At 34.0% G+C, this 14,697-nt stretch overlaps 1 protein-coding gene across 21 annotated transcripts in view; it reads left to right on the top strand.

Annotated features, from left to right (window-relative positions):
• The window catches only part of BAZ2B (bromodomain adjacent to zinc finger domain 2B), a 290,588-nt gene that overhangs the window by 65,974 nt on the left and 209,917 nt on the right, over positions 1–14,697 (top strand). Inside the window, exon 2 of one of the 21 annotated variants that reach the window (XM_032479526.1) lies at positions 4,765–4,860. The exons of the other annotated variants lie outside the window; for them this stretch is intronic. The gene's annotated coding sequence lies outside the window, so the exon portion shown is untranslated. The remainder of the gene's footprint in view (positions 1–4,764; positions 4,861–14,697) is intronic. 21 annotated transcript variants of the gene reach the window in all.

Genomic DNA, 14,697 nt, shown 5'->3' with positions numbered 1-14,697 from the left:
TCATTATAGATTACTACAAGATACTGAATATAGTTCCCTATGCTATACAGTAAATTCTTGTTGCTTATCTGTATTATGTATAGGAGTTTGTATCTGTTAATCTGTTACTCCTATTTTATCCTTCCTTACCTCCCTTTCCCCTTTGGTAATGATAAATTTGTTTTCTATGTCTGTGAGTGTTTCTGCTTTGTATATAGATTCATTTGTATTATTTATTATGTTTCACATAGTGATAACATATAATGTATCTTTCTCTTTACTTCATGTCACCTACTTAGTATCACTTTCACTTACTTCACTTAGTATGGTAATCTCTGTGTCCATCTATGTTGCTGCAAATGGCAATATTTCATTCTTTTTATCACTGAGTAATATTCCATTGTATATACATACCACATCTTCTTAAACCAGTCATCTGTTGATGGACACTTGGGTTGTTTTCATATCTTGGCTATTTGTAAATAGTGCTGCTATGAACATTGGGGTGCAAATATCTTTTCAAACTAAGAGTTTTCATCTTTTCCACATTATGCCCAGGAGTGAGATTGCTGGATCATATGGTAAGTCTATTTCTAGTTTTTAAAGAACCCTTCATACTGTTTTCCATTATGACTGCAGTTTACATTCCTATGAACAGTATACTAGGGTTTCCTTTTCTCCACACCCTCTCTAGCATTTATTATTTGTAGAATTTTTAATGATAGCCATTTTGACTGGTGCGAGGTGATACCTCATTGTGGTTTTGATTTGCATTTCAGTAATAATTAGCAGTGTTGAGCATCTTGTCATGTGCCTGTTTCCCATCTCTATGTCTTCTTTGGAGAAATGTCTGTTTATTTGTCCATTTTTGATTGGGTTTGTTTATGTTTTTGATATTGAGTTGAATGAATTGTTTGTATATTTGGGATATTAACCCCTTGTCAGCTGCATCATGTACAAATATTTTCTCCCATTCTGTAGGTTGTGTTTTTGTTTTCTTGATGGTTTCCTTTGCTGTGCAAAAACTTTTAAGTTTGATTAGGGCCTATTTATTTTTGCTTTTATTTCTTTTGCCTTGGGAGACTTAAGAAAATATTGCTACGATTTATGTCTGAGAATGTTTTGTCTATGTTCCCTTCTAGGAGGTTTTGGTGTCATGTCTTATATTCAGGTCTTTAAACCATTTTGAGTTTATTTTTGTATATGGTGTGTGGTTGTGAAGGAGTGTTCTAATTTCATTGATTTGCCTGTGGCTGTGCAGTTTTCCCACTTTTCCACTTGTGGAAGAGACTGTCTTGATTGTATAATCTTGCCTCCTTTGTTGTAGATTAATTGACTGTAGGTGTTTGGGTTTATTTCTGAGCTCTCTAATGTGTTCCATTGATCTATATGTCTGTTTTTATACCAGTACCATGATGTTTTGATTACTGTAGCTTGGTAGTATTATATGAAGTCTGGAAAGGTTATCCTCCAGCTTTTCTTTTTCCTCAGATTTATTTTATTGAAGTATAGTCAATTTACAATATTATATTAGTTTCAGGTGTACAAAATATTGATTCAGTATTTTTATGGATGATACTCCATCTAAAGTTATTACAAAATAATGGCTATATATCCCTCTGGTGTACGATATATCCTTGTTGCTTATTTATTTTATACAGAGTAGCTTGTATCTCTTAATCCTATACCCCTATTTGTCCCTCCCCAGTTCCCTCTCTCCACCGGTAACCACTGGTTTGTTCTTTGTTTTATTTTTGACATATAATTCTTCTCTGTTCCTTTTGCTAGTAAGACTGTCATGTAATGCCCGTATTAAGACTCAATTTCCCATCAACACTTATTATCTATACCACATTTCCACAAAATCTCTATTATAGGAAATGTTGAACTGGATAAGTAAAGGTCAACTTTTTAAAGCATTGGTTTTTTTTTTATTGTTTTGTTTCTACCTCTTGTAAAAGGACTCCTTCTAAAAAATATTAATTTTATTAGATAATACTGAACATACTGAAAATAAATCTTTCTTGATAAGGTATAGTTATCATCCTGATAAATAATTCTACTACTTATTAGATGCTTGAATTAAGACTATTTAAGAATAGAACTTGGACCTTTAAAAAATAAATTCTCATATTATCTTATATTTGCACTGTTTGCTTGTTTATTATAAAAGTAAGTTGTATATGCAGCTCTATAATTTGCCAGCTATTCCTTCTTACAGTTAATCATGTTCATTACCTTTTGCTTTTTCTTTTTTCTCTTTATATTCATTTAGTTTATTTTCTGACTTCTTAAAAAATTGAGATATATTGACATACAAAATATTAGTTTCAGATGTACAACATAACTTTTCTTAAAATTAAAAGCATATTTTTTTACTAAAAATATTCTGACAAGTTTTGAAAAATACAGAAAAGTATTAAGATAAAACTTTCAAATGTTCAAATTCTATTAATTGCATTTTTATTTTGAAGTTTATTTAGTGTCATGAACCTCCCCTCTAAAAAGTGAAAATGAGGGGACCAGGCATGGAGTGAAATCGTTTTGTAGTATCAAACAGGAAAGAACCAAAAAAACAAACAAAAAAACCCATTGGATTAAGCAACAAGGACATTATTGACCTTGGCAATAATATTTCAGTGGAATGGTTTGGACTTAAGGTAAAGAAATCAAAACATGGAGTTGAGGTAGTTTTTTTTTTTCTTCTTTTTTTTTAAGGGAAAAGGAAAGTAAATTGGGAAGTTACTAGGAAGGAATTGTGAGCTTGAAGATGACTGTCTTAATGATGAAAATTAAGATACAGGGGCAAGGAATGTAATTCAGAAATTTTTCGAGAAGTGGGAAGAAGCAGGTTCCTGACCCATGTCAGACTGATTGACATTGACCAGAAGGAGGGGTACTTCTGTAATTAGAGGGCATTGAGAAAATCTGTGGGTGTGTATAACAATGAGATTGGAGCACTTTCGTGAAAGAAATTTCAAAGAGTTCAGCTTCCAAATGCTAGAAATTCTTCAATCATAAGTGGCTCTTTGCTGTTTTTGTGTTTTGGTTTGGGGTTTTTTTGGGGTTTTTTTTGGAGATTGGGTGAGGTAATTTGATTTACTTATTTATTTGTTTTAATGGTGGGTACTGGGGATTGAACCCAGGGCCGTATGCATACCAAGCATACAGTCTACCACTGAGATATACCCTTACCCCTTCTTTGCTGTTTTTTAATAAAGCAAAGTTTTAATTTCCAATCTTTTTCTGTGAAAGTATGTATATATGTATGTATATATATATTTTTATAAAACAGCAATATGTGTAGTTTTGCATTCTGCTTCTCTCACTTTATTTTCTTTTTACATTATATCATGCACATTTTCTCATTTAATATTTTGAAATAGCATATCATGATTTATTCAGCTACTCAAGTTTCAGATATTTAAATTGTTTTTGATTAACATATATTATAATATATATTAGAGTAATATTACATCAAACATCCCTAAGCCTTTGTGCATGTTCTAATTTATTTTTTTAAGATACATTCCTGGAGATTGAATTGCTGGGTCAAAGCATATGAATATTTTACATACATACAGTGGTATTTTGGTAAATAACAACTGGCTTGTGTATCTGGTAGAGGGAGCCCTGATTTGTAGTGTGTGCTGTTTTCCTTAGTGTAAATACTCCCAACATGGTCTTTTTCCATCCAGGGACTTAATACCACTGAACAGAGTTGAGATGTGCAGTCACACAACCGTTATATAGTATTTGCATCAAACTGAAACAATAGATGTAAGTAACCTCAACAGCAAAGATAATAATACAATGTAGTAAAATAATTAGGGAGTGATCAGTTTTGATTGTTTATAACCTTATTTTTAGTATAATTTTTTGAATGATAAGTTTATATAATTTAATTTTTAATAATGACTGTGTTTAACAACTGAGTTGCAAAATTCCTGAAAATATAACAGTTGGCTTTTGTGAGTTAGTGTAGTTAAGCTCCAGCACACCACTGCTAGGCTTTTTTTTTTTCTCCTCCTTTTCCTTTCCTCTTCCCCTTCCTTCTTCCCTTTTCTGATGTTTATGGTGGACTTTTTCTTCTAAAAGTGTTGTTTTCAGTATAGGAAGACATAAATGCTTAGAAGACCAATGTCTTAGTCTTTTTGTTTATGGCTCTGAGGTTGTCTTGCTTTACGCTGGAATTTATAGTAGAGTTGGACTCTATTTGAGTGAAAGAAGTGAAATTTGGATTCCCAGCTGTATTTTTTTCCCTAAAAGACTATTCAGTTTTCCCCAAAACATTATTGAGTAATTCCTACTGACAATTGATTGAATTTTTCAACTCTCTTATTGTTTCTATTATTTTTCAGTTGATTCTCTAGGATTTTCTAGATATATAATAATACTCTGCAAATAAAGATAATTTTGTTGCCTCGATTCCAGTATTTGTAGCTTTATTCTTCTGTGTAAAGAATAAAATAAAGTTAGTCAGTACCTACAAAGCAATTTTTGCATTGAGCATCCTTATTTTTTTCTGAATGGAAATGTTTCAAAAATTTTATCATTATTGATTTCTTTCATGATGGCATTTCCCTCAGTATTTTTGGTCCTTTTTGGTGGCTTTTGGTTTGTTCTATGTAGTTTTGAAAATCATATTAAGCAAGTGTCCATTTATTTCTATTAAGACTTAAAAAATTTGTAACGAAAGTTGAATTTTATTTAAGTGCACAGAAAGCTTGGTAATTCTTTTTTTTTTTTTTTTTTTTTTCTGACCACGTTGGTGTCCCCCGGCAGCGCCGCTCCACACAGGCCCCTGCCTTCCCTGGAGCAGGAGGTGAGGGTGGGTCTCAACGTCCCCACGTCCCTGTCCTCATCACACTCACGTAATTGGTAATTCTTGATGACTATCTCTATCTTAGTGTTGTTTCAGTTTGTTTGGTTGGTTTTTGTTTTATAATTTGTGCTAGAGATTTAGATGTTGATAGTTTTTAATATTTGGTGTAAGCAACCAGGCGACTGGGCAACAGAAAATACAGTTCAGATATGTTTTCTCTTAGAACTTTTTCCTCTGAATCTCTTGAGATCTGCGCTGTGAGTATGCCTATGATCCCGTGTTTGAGTGTCAACCTTTGATTTTAGCAGTTCTACTGCTTCAACCTGGTCTACCTGTGGGTGGGACGGGGGTGGTATGAGGTGGGAGAGAATGAACACTGTGCAATACTGTGGAATATGAGTTTTGTATGGTGAGTTAGTGCTTATTTATGTCTGCCTAGTCAAACTTGATCATCACCTGCAAAAAGCTGGCTCCTTTCAACTCTAATAACTGGTTGAGGAAAACTAAAACAAGGAGGCCAAAATGTTTTGCTGCTATGTGAACATGGGGCCCAAGCTCTGTGATTCCCAATTTTCTTACAGGCTTTCCATGTCCCTAAACTTTAATTCTGCAAGTTAAGAGTTAGGATATTTAAGAATATTCTCACTTATTTTCTAAAATCTGTGCCTTGTACTCTTGGGGGATATAGTCTTCTTATAATATTGGTATTTTCCTGGCTTTAATGATGGCATTTCCGTCACTAGTTTTGGTCCTTTTTGGTAGATTTTTGGGGGTGATGTGAATGAATGTGAATGTGAATGGATGCCACCTTATTCAGATTTTAAAGCTCTTTTCATATATCTGTAAGATTCTCCTCAGAAGACGTCATACCATTTTATACCACTGCCACTGGACTTTGAGAATTTTTTTCATTGTATTAATAGGTATAACTTCATTTTAATTTGTGTATCCTTAATTGTTACAGATAATCATATATCCCTAAGTATATTGGAGAATGGTATTTGTGTTTGGATTGTTTAGAAGGAGTAGTTTTCGTAAGATTTTTGGAGTGATATGATCATAATAATTTTAAAGATTTTTCTTGATCCCCCCAAAAAACTGGTCTCCTTATGAGGTATGGCTGGTTATTTTCATAGGTGCCATAAGGGTGTTAGCCATATACACATCCTTGAGTTTGCTTTTGCAAATTTAGAGCCTATACACTATTGTACAACTCTTAAGGCTACAAAATTAACTTGACTGTAACTTTTCATAGGGAATCTCAAACATTTAAAACCCATTGTTATTTGCTTTCCTCAGCTAGGAAAGCAAGCCCAGGATGCTATCAGAATTCACCTACAGTAGTACCCTTAAATATCCCTCGAATTTCTTAAGATTCCTATCCTGCCAGGAAGTGACCTTCCTTATCACATGTAATGCACCCTTATAAGCCAGGGACCAGGCCAGTTTTTCTGAAAGGGCTCTCTAGGCATTGGATCTGTAAGTAAAGTCAGCCTTAGTTCCTTACAGATACCTGTATAAATGATCATTGTTCTCAAATGTGATTCTCTAGGTAAAACTTTGGTTGCTTAATAGGTTTGTTCAATTATATCCTAGTAAAAAGGAGGGCAGATTCTTATTAAATCTATACAAATATCTCTATTGCCATGAAAAGGTGATTCTCTAAAGAGTTTCTAAATTCTGAGGGTTAGTAAGAATCAGATAATATTTTTAAATGTTTCATTTTGGTTTATAAGCAGGGTTTACTAAATTGTTGTGGTTATATATAACTTCAGAAGAAAGGAAATAGAACATTAAAATATTATCATCAATATTTCAGTCAAGTAAACTTTCTTTTGTAAATCATTCAGTACTATATAGTTTTTGTTGCCATTTCTCTAGAGTTGAGTTAGCTGTCTACAGTTAGGAAGGTATCTGCTTCTAGACTAAAAGGAGTCCTAGAAATTTTTATTTAGTCCAAAAATGATCTGAAAGTTGTTTGAGAGATGTCATCAAAAAGCCTTACTGATACCTTGTTCTTTCAAGTGTTAATAGTTAGAAGTACTTGGCATAATCCTTTCTACAAGTTCTGAAACTTTTTTGTTGAAGATACAAACTCACTTATAGCTTAGAGCTTTCAAGAAAACATCAGAGTTAAAAACAAAAGCTCTTCGTGGAAAACAGAGACTTAATGGCTGTGGTTAATTTGTTACTCGAGTTTATAGTATCAGGATGGAAGCATGTATAATTCTCTATTGGGGTATGATATGTAACTATTTCCTAAAACTTTTGATTGGAATTTCCCCTGAGGGTGAAGATATAATAGACTGTGAGGGCATTGACATATCTCCAGGGACTTCTCACAACACAAAATTTCTGAAATGTTTACATGAACAACTTACCAATACAGACTTAACCTAGGAAAGGAGAAGTGTCTTTCTTGATTTGACAACTTTTCCCATGTAACTCTTAGAATAGTAACATGCAAAACAAACCCAGTTCTTTCTAACAGCTCTGTTTTTATGCAGTAAAGCAACAAATCTTTTTGGTTTTTTTGAGGAACACTGGAAAATCTCAAAGATAGTGTAGTGTAGAATATTGTAATAAGCTTTATATTGTCTATATTAAGGATATGATTAGGAGAATGCAAAATAGAGAATTGTTAGATTATTTGGGGCTTGAAAAAAATAGAATCATGGGTACCTGAGGAATAAGACTTGATTACTTATTTCATCAAAGTAACAATAAAAATAAATATAGAAGATAATATGTTTGCTGATTCGTGAGGAGGAGCCTTTATTATTATTGAGAATTTAGCAGACCCCTTGAGCACACACAATACAACTTTTTATAGCCACATATATCCCTTTACACCGTAAAGTGGCAAAAATTGATAGTTTCATTAACATGACCCAGATCTATATATCTTGTCAGTATTAAAAAGCAAATGTATGTAAGCTTAAAACTATGCTTAGTAATTAATATTTCAGTATTTCATCTTACTAGATATTTTCTAGGTATTTAATAATCATCATTTGATTAACTCAATTTAGTATCAGTCCAAGGTTTTAGATTACCTAAAGATCTTGAAAATTACCTTCAAGTTGCCATTCTACAAAAGTTACTGTTGAAAAAAAATTGGCCGGAATAATGATTCCTTTTATTTGAACATAGGAATTTATATTTTTCAAAACTATAAGCCTTGTATGGGATTGATTTTAGCTTACTTGGTTAAAGGCATAACTTTTTAAAAACCATATTTATTAAATTAGTCTAATTTACCAAAGATTTGCCTTAATTATGCAAACTTGGGTTCTTAAAAGGTCCTGACTTTGTTTTTGTAAGTATTTTGCTTATTTGCTTTCTAAAGCATATTTAAAATGAGTTCAATTTTTTTTTTCTCTTGAGAATTTTGTTTTAAAGACAATGGAAAGCCTGGAAATAGTGGGGATAGTGTACAACATTATGAATGTATTTAATACCACTGAAATGTACATTTAAAAATTGTTAAAATGGTAACTGATATGTTATATGTATTTTACCACCACCACCACCAAAAAAACAAGGACAATGAAAGGCACAGATAACTTGATAAGATGTCCTAGATAGGACATCAGCAATCTATGCCTATCCTAAAGTCTTCCACAGTTTTTTCTGTAAGGAACATTATTATAAGAGGAGTAAGATTTGGATGCACAGAACTAAATAGAGGTACAGGTTAAGACTGTCTATAGATAGAGATAAGGTGCAAAAATTTGGCCAAAGTTTGAATGTTTACTGTGGAAAATAGTGGTAGATAGAATTGAAATATAGATTTGGGACATACTCTTCGTTTTCTGATGTTTACAGCTTAGCACATCATATGTTTTATAAATGACCATTTAAAAAATTATTTCAGTTGTCACAGGAGGTATGGGCTTACATTTTTTCTGTTTCTCTTAATGGGAGAGCAAGCCCATTTGGTAGAGTTTTGACCAAACTGTATTACATTTTAATGTTTTGTCATTTATTTCTCAAGTATTTGCTGTAGGCAAGGAACTCTTAGAGATGAGGTGGGAGAAAATAAAAAGGTGAATAAGATACCTTATTGATTACCTAATTCTGTTTAGCAGTTTAAAACAACAAATACTTATTTCAGTTCCTGTGAGTCAGGCATCTGGGATTAATTTAGGTTGTTTTAGCTCAGGTTCTCTCCCGAGGCGCTGTCAAGCCTCCTGTAGGGACAGCAGTCATCTTAAGTCTCCACTGGGGCTGGAGGATCTGCTGCCAAGCTCACATGGTTATTGGCAGGCCTCAGTTCCTTGTTGGCTTTGGCAGGAGGCCTCAATTCTTTGTCACATGGTCATTTCCATAGTGCTGCTTCTGACATGGCAGCTTGCTTACCTTAGAGTGAGTGATGAAAGACTCTCGGGAGTGACAATGTTGTGAGAGAGGAAGAAGAAAAATTTAAACAATTTGGAAAAGAATAAGCAGTTTAAAAGGTCTAATAGTCATGACTTTGGACACTCGTAAATTTAAGACAATCCCAGAAAAACTTAGAAAATATACTGAAGAAATTTCCATTTCAGACACTGTATATATTTTATTGATATACAGTATTTATAGATATAAAAGGCTCATATCAGTATTAACAGAAGGTTTATTTTCATTCTTAAAGGTAGCTACTTTGCTTGACTTAAAAAGCATATTAGAATCAACTTTTTCAAAGAAAAAGTCTTACAGTTCTAATTAGGGTCACAAAATATGCTACCATATTTAAAAGCCTTAATTCTAGTACTGTGAATTTTGCACTAGAAAGTGAATCTGGACACTTGGTGATTTTAGGTTTTTGTTTTGTTTTGTTTAGTCTTTTGGCCACTCATGGTAGGACTGGAATCAAAGTTTTAGAAAAGTTATAAGTAAAATGTAAGTAATTTTCCATGAAAACAAAGAAAAAATACTGGACTGGCAGGTTTTTCCCTTTGAGTATCTTTAAGATTGTATGAACTATGATTCCCTTTCTTTCTACATTTTAGATGATTAAAGTTGAATTACTGTATATGCTGTTCAATACTTGACTCTCCCTACTTAACTGCTATCTTAAAGTGTTTGTTTCTGCTTCCTGATTCTGCCTTTGTTACCATAGAAACAGAAGTGGACTAGGGAACTTTCAAGACAGCTAGGAACTGAAATTAATGAGCATTCTAACTCGTCACCTGTAGTTGGCGTGTCCCATTACAACTCTTGTTTTAATAGAAATAAGCAGGCAACATAAGGCCTGTTGATTCGGAGAGAAAAAAAGCCTGGAACTTAACTCTCATTTGCTTCAGATTTCCTCATTTGTCTAGAAGGCTATTATGAAAGAGCTTTTCTAATAGCTTGGAGAACAGCTTTTCATTCTTGTGAATGGTGAGACTATACTTTCCATACTAATAAATATTTAAATGTTTGTAATATGCTTTTCATTTATAGGCATTAAAATAATAAATGTTTTCTAGGGAATAAGTTTTGACGTTATTTGACGTTAGGCTACCTACTGTGGTCAGAATGTTTTTACCCATTATTTAAACAAACCTTGAAAAATAGATACAGACCTTAAACTCTGAGAAGAAGGTATTAAAAATACTATTAAATGTAATCAGACTGTTGTTTATCCTGTCAAGAACTAAATGTTTTAGAATGGTTAAATTTTAAAATGTAAAATGTTATTTTTAAGGCTAATTAGAGGCTTTTAAAAAGTGCTTCTTTGCATTATTTGTTTTCCTCTTGAAATGTAGGTAAGTCCAATAATGTCCATATTGTAAATAGATAAATTATTAGAGATTGGTAGAAGTTTGCCTCCTTCATTTCCCCTCATCTTTTGTTTTGCAATTAAGAAATGGCACAATTTTTGGATCTGGAGATTGTCATACTAAGTGAAGTAAGCCAGAAAGAGAAAGAAAAATACCATATGATATCACTTACATGTGGAATCTTTAAAAATGAGACAAATGAACTTATTTACAAAACAGAAACAGATTTACAGACATAGAAAATAAACTTATGGTTACCAGGGGGGAAAAGGAGGGGGAGTAGAGGGATAAATTGGGAGCTTCGGGATTTGCAAATACTACTATATCTAAAATAGATAAAGAGCAAGGTCCTCCTGTATAGCACACGGAAGTATATTCAATACTTTATAATAACCTATAATGGAAAAAAAATGAAATGGAATATATATATATATAACTAAATTATGCTATATACCAGAAATTAACACAGCATTGTAAATTGACTCTACTTCAATTTAAAAAAATTGCACACTTTTTGGAATTTTTGCTTTAGAAGCTTAAATTAAAGCTTCCTTTTTCTGGTGGTTACCTTTAAAATTTTTAATTCTTGTATTAAATCTGTTCTCAAAGAGGCAGTGTTTTTGTGTGGTTTTGAAGAACTTTTACTTGGCCTTCCTTAGAGTGGTAATTAACAATACAGTGGTCCCTAGGGATCCATTTGGCATTGATTCCAGGATCCCTGTGGATACCCAAAATCTGTGGATCCTCAAGTCCTTTATATAAAGTTGCATAGAATTTCATATAACCTATGCACATCTTCCTATATACTTTAAATCATCTCTAGATTACTTACACTACCTAATACAATATAAATGCTATGTAAATATTAGTAAATACAATGTAAATGCTATGAAAATCATTGCTGGGTTTGGGGCAAATTCAAGTTTTGGTTTTTGGAACTTTCGGGATTTTTTTTTTCCTTTTTTTTTTTTTTGGTGATCCCTGGTTGGTTGAACCTGCATATGTGGAACCTGCAGATACAGAACCTGTAGGATACTGAGGGTGGGCTGTAGTTGCTTCTTGTTGGGTGACTTTTGTTTGAGTATTGTCTTTAAGTCTTGTTCACTCTCATTCTTAGACTACATAATTTTTAGGCTCTAGTCTTCTGTATTAATCGTCTTGTTCTGAACTCTTTTGATTATGCTTCCCTATCAGTAAAAATGTTTTGGAGCGTAGATCACCAATATATGTACATTTGTTTATGAATTATATAAAGTTAATAATATTCTAATATATTATGTAAGATATATAATACACTAATAAATAGAAATGAAAATAAAATGAGATAAAGATGATAAAATAGTATCTTAAAATATTTTGCTGATGATGAAGACTTTATATTGTTAGCCAGTTTCTCAGGGCATTGGACACTTAGGGTGGTAGTTGCTAACAATAGTAGATTTCAAATAATGTGTTTTTAAACTCAGTTATTTTTGGCTGAGATCACCCTTGTTTTTGCCTCATAATGTTGCTGATAACTTGAAGCAGAAGCAGCAACATTGGCATTTTCATGTTGTTTCTTGTGATTTTATTACTGGTATTATAGTCTATCTTAGTCCATTCAGTCTGGGCTGTAACAGAATACCATTGCCTGGGTGGCTTATAAATAACAGAAACTTATTTCTCATAGTTTTGGAGGCTGAGAAGTCCAAGATCAAGGCACTAGCAGATTCCAAGTCTGGTGACAGACTACTTCCTGGCTCATAGACCACACCCATCTTGTTTTGCTGTATCCTCACAAGGTGGAGGGAGCAAAGGAGCTCTCTGGGGCCTCTTTTTATATGGGCACTAATTCATTCATGAGGGCTCTGCCCTCATGTGCTAATGTTACCTTAGCAAGGGCTCGCTGCCTAATTCACAAAGTAACCAATACTTTGGCACAGGCTTTTGAGAAAAGAAAATGCTTTATTGTGAGGTCAACTGGCCAGGAGGCAGGGCTCAAATCTGTCTCCCAGATCAGGTGGGGTTCTGTCTTTTATGAGTTAGCAGGGAGGGTTGGTATGTGAAGGTTTCAATTGGAGGGCTTTGGAACCTGGCCATTTATGGTAAAAGGGCTTTAACAATAGGTCTTCCTGGATGACCGACCCTTTGCTTCTGAAAAGAGTTCTAGCATTAAGGTTCTGGTCATGTCCCGGTCCTTTGGTTCCATGAGTCAGGGGAGAAACATTGGTTCCGGATTTATTGGAGGTGAAAATTTTCTCCTCTGCACATGCTTCAGTGGCATGGGTGGCTCCAGCCTCAATATGCATATTAAATATTAGTGTTAGTATTTAGCAGATTTTTATTATTTTTCCTAAATAAAAATTATACTTCTTTTGGAAGATCTAACTGGCTATATTGGGCGATTAATGAATTGAGCAGCATCCCATTAGAAGGATGCTCAAAAGGATTGTAAAAAATGGAAGATTTTCATAGGAGGTAATGTGGGGCAAGGAAACTATTAGCAAAAGAAAAGAATTGTTTTTAGTCCAGGACATATTCTGTGGGTGAAGTGAAGGGAAGGCAGGTTGTTTTTTGTTTGTTTTTTGTTTTGTTTTGTTTGTTAACATGCAGATTGTTTCTTTTTCCTCTTGGAGGGGATAGGAAAGGCCCATGTGACTGATTACCTCATTGGTGCTGACCAGAAAATTTTAAACTAGTTAATTAAGATTACATTTCTGGGGAAGGGCATAACTGCAATTAAGTCAGGTATTAAATCTAGGTTGGTATCATGGGCTTAGCACAAGTGATGCCATTTTGGGCCCATGGTTTCCTCTTTAACAATTCTCTCTTTTTTTTGATCAGACTCTCAGAACAGAAATATGTGATCAAAAATTAATGTATTAGTATCACACTCAGCTACTGCTCTGCAGCTTTATTGATCCTTGGCGTGGCATAACGTTTTTGCTTAATCTCCTTGACATCTACAGATCATGTTTCCAGATTTATGAATTTTAAGTCAGCCATTCTCTTTGTTACTTTTCTAACATTTCAGTGTTAGAGATATCATTTGCTTGGCAGTTAGCTGCTGCAAAATACATTGAAAGTTTTTAAGAGGATACAGCATCAAGGAGATTATTATGATTTAACTATAAGCAGGATAATTTCCATTGTTCGGAATGTACTTCAGAGCCCTGGTCCCCAAGTCCCAAACCGATTAAAGAAAGACACTCTTTAAGAATCACTGTTTTAAGTCATGTGGCTTGCTCAATGATCTTATGTAACTGATTTTCAACTTCGTCAGAAATGTCAATCCAGGTCCAACAGGTGGTGGTGACCATAGCACAGATATCGCCTTGCTTAGCTAGAAGATAATCAAGAGCTATTATTTTATCAAGAACAACTCTGATGAGAGTGTTAGGAGCTTTACTGGGCAGCTAATGTTTTAGCAACTGTGGATTCTGCAGTACTTTCAGTTAAGGATCATATTATCATTCATAGTTACTCCTAACCAGGGAAATACGGCCTTACAAACGGAAGCAAACCCTGCATCATGAAAAGCCTCCTTATAGGTCCTTTTTAGTTAAATCACTTAAGAGCATTCCCCAACTGCAGGCCTGCCATCTAAATGCTCATAGACCCAAGGAGAATGATAATCACCACAAAGATAAATACTATCACGGCACAATTGTCCATTCAAACCAGGGGTCAGTTAGATTTTTTCCTAGCCTGGCATAAAGAATCATCCTAAATTCCAGCGATTACCCCGCTTAGCAATGGCCTGGATATAAGAGATGAGGGTGTTATCTTTCCAGGATAATGCAAGAGTAAAGGAAAGAAAGAAAAGAAGAAATGGTTCTTCATATTTAGCCAAAGTAGAAAGTCTTGATCTAGCATCTTGAGCAGATGCAGGCTGCATCGATATCAGCTACTTCTCTGCCTCGTCAGTTTGACTTGTAGGTCTGCATTGTTTGTACAGGACCAGGTATCAGGTGGAGCCTTTTTCAGCTGTGAGATGTGTACCCAAGACTCAGGTACCTTCTAGTTTTACAGCAGTGTCGGTGGTCAGGAGCACTTGATAAGGTCCCTTCCAACTGGGCTTCATTCTTAGTGATTCCAAGTCAGAAGGGTGGGAGAAAATGGGAAATATCAGTTTGATGAGTCTAGCCAGATTTTTGAGGAAGT

The sequence above is a fragment of the Camelus ferus genome, chromosome 5, assembly GCF_009834535.1.
Source record: "Camelus ferus isolate YT-003-E chromosome 5, BCGSAC_Cfer_1.0, whole genome shotgun sequence".
NCBI lineage: Eukaryota > Metazoa > Chordata > Mammalia > Artiodactyla > Camelidae > Camelus > Camelus ferus.
Note: the sequence above shows the minus strand (reverse complement) of the source record. Positions and strands in the feature narration are given on the sequence as shown.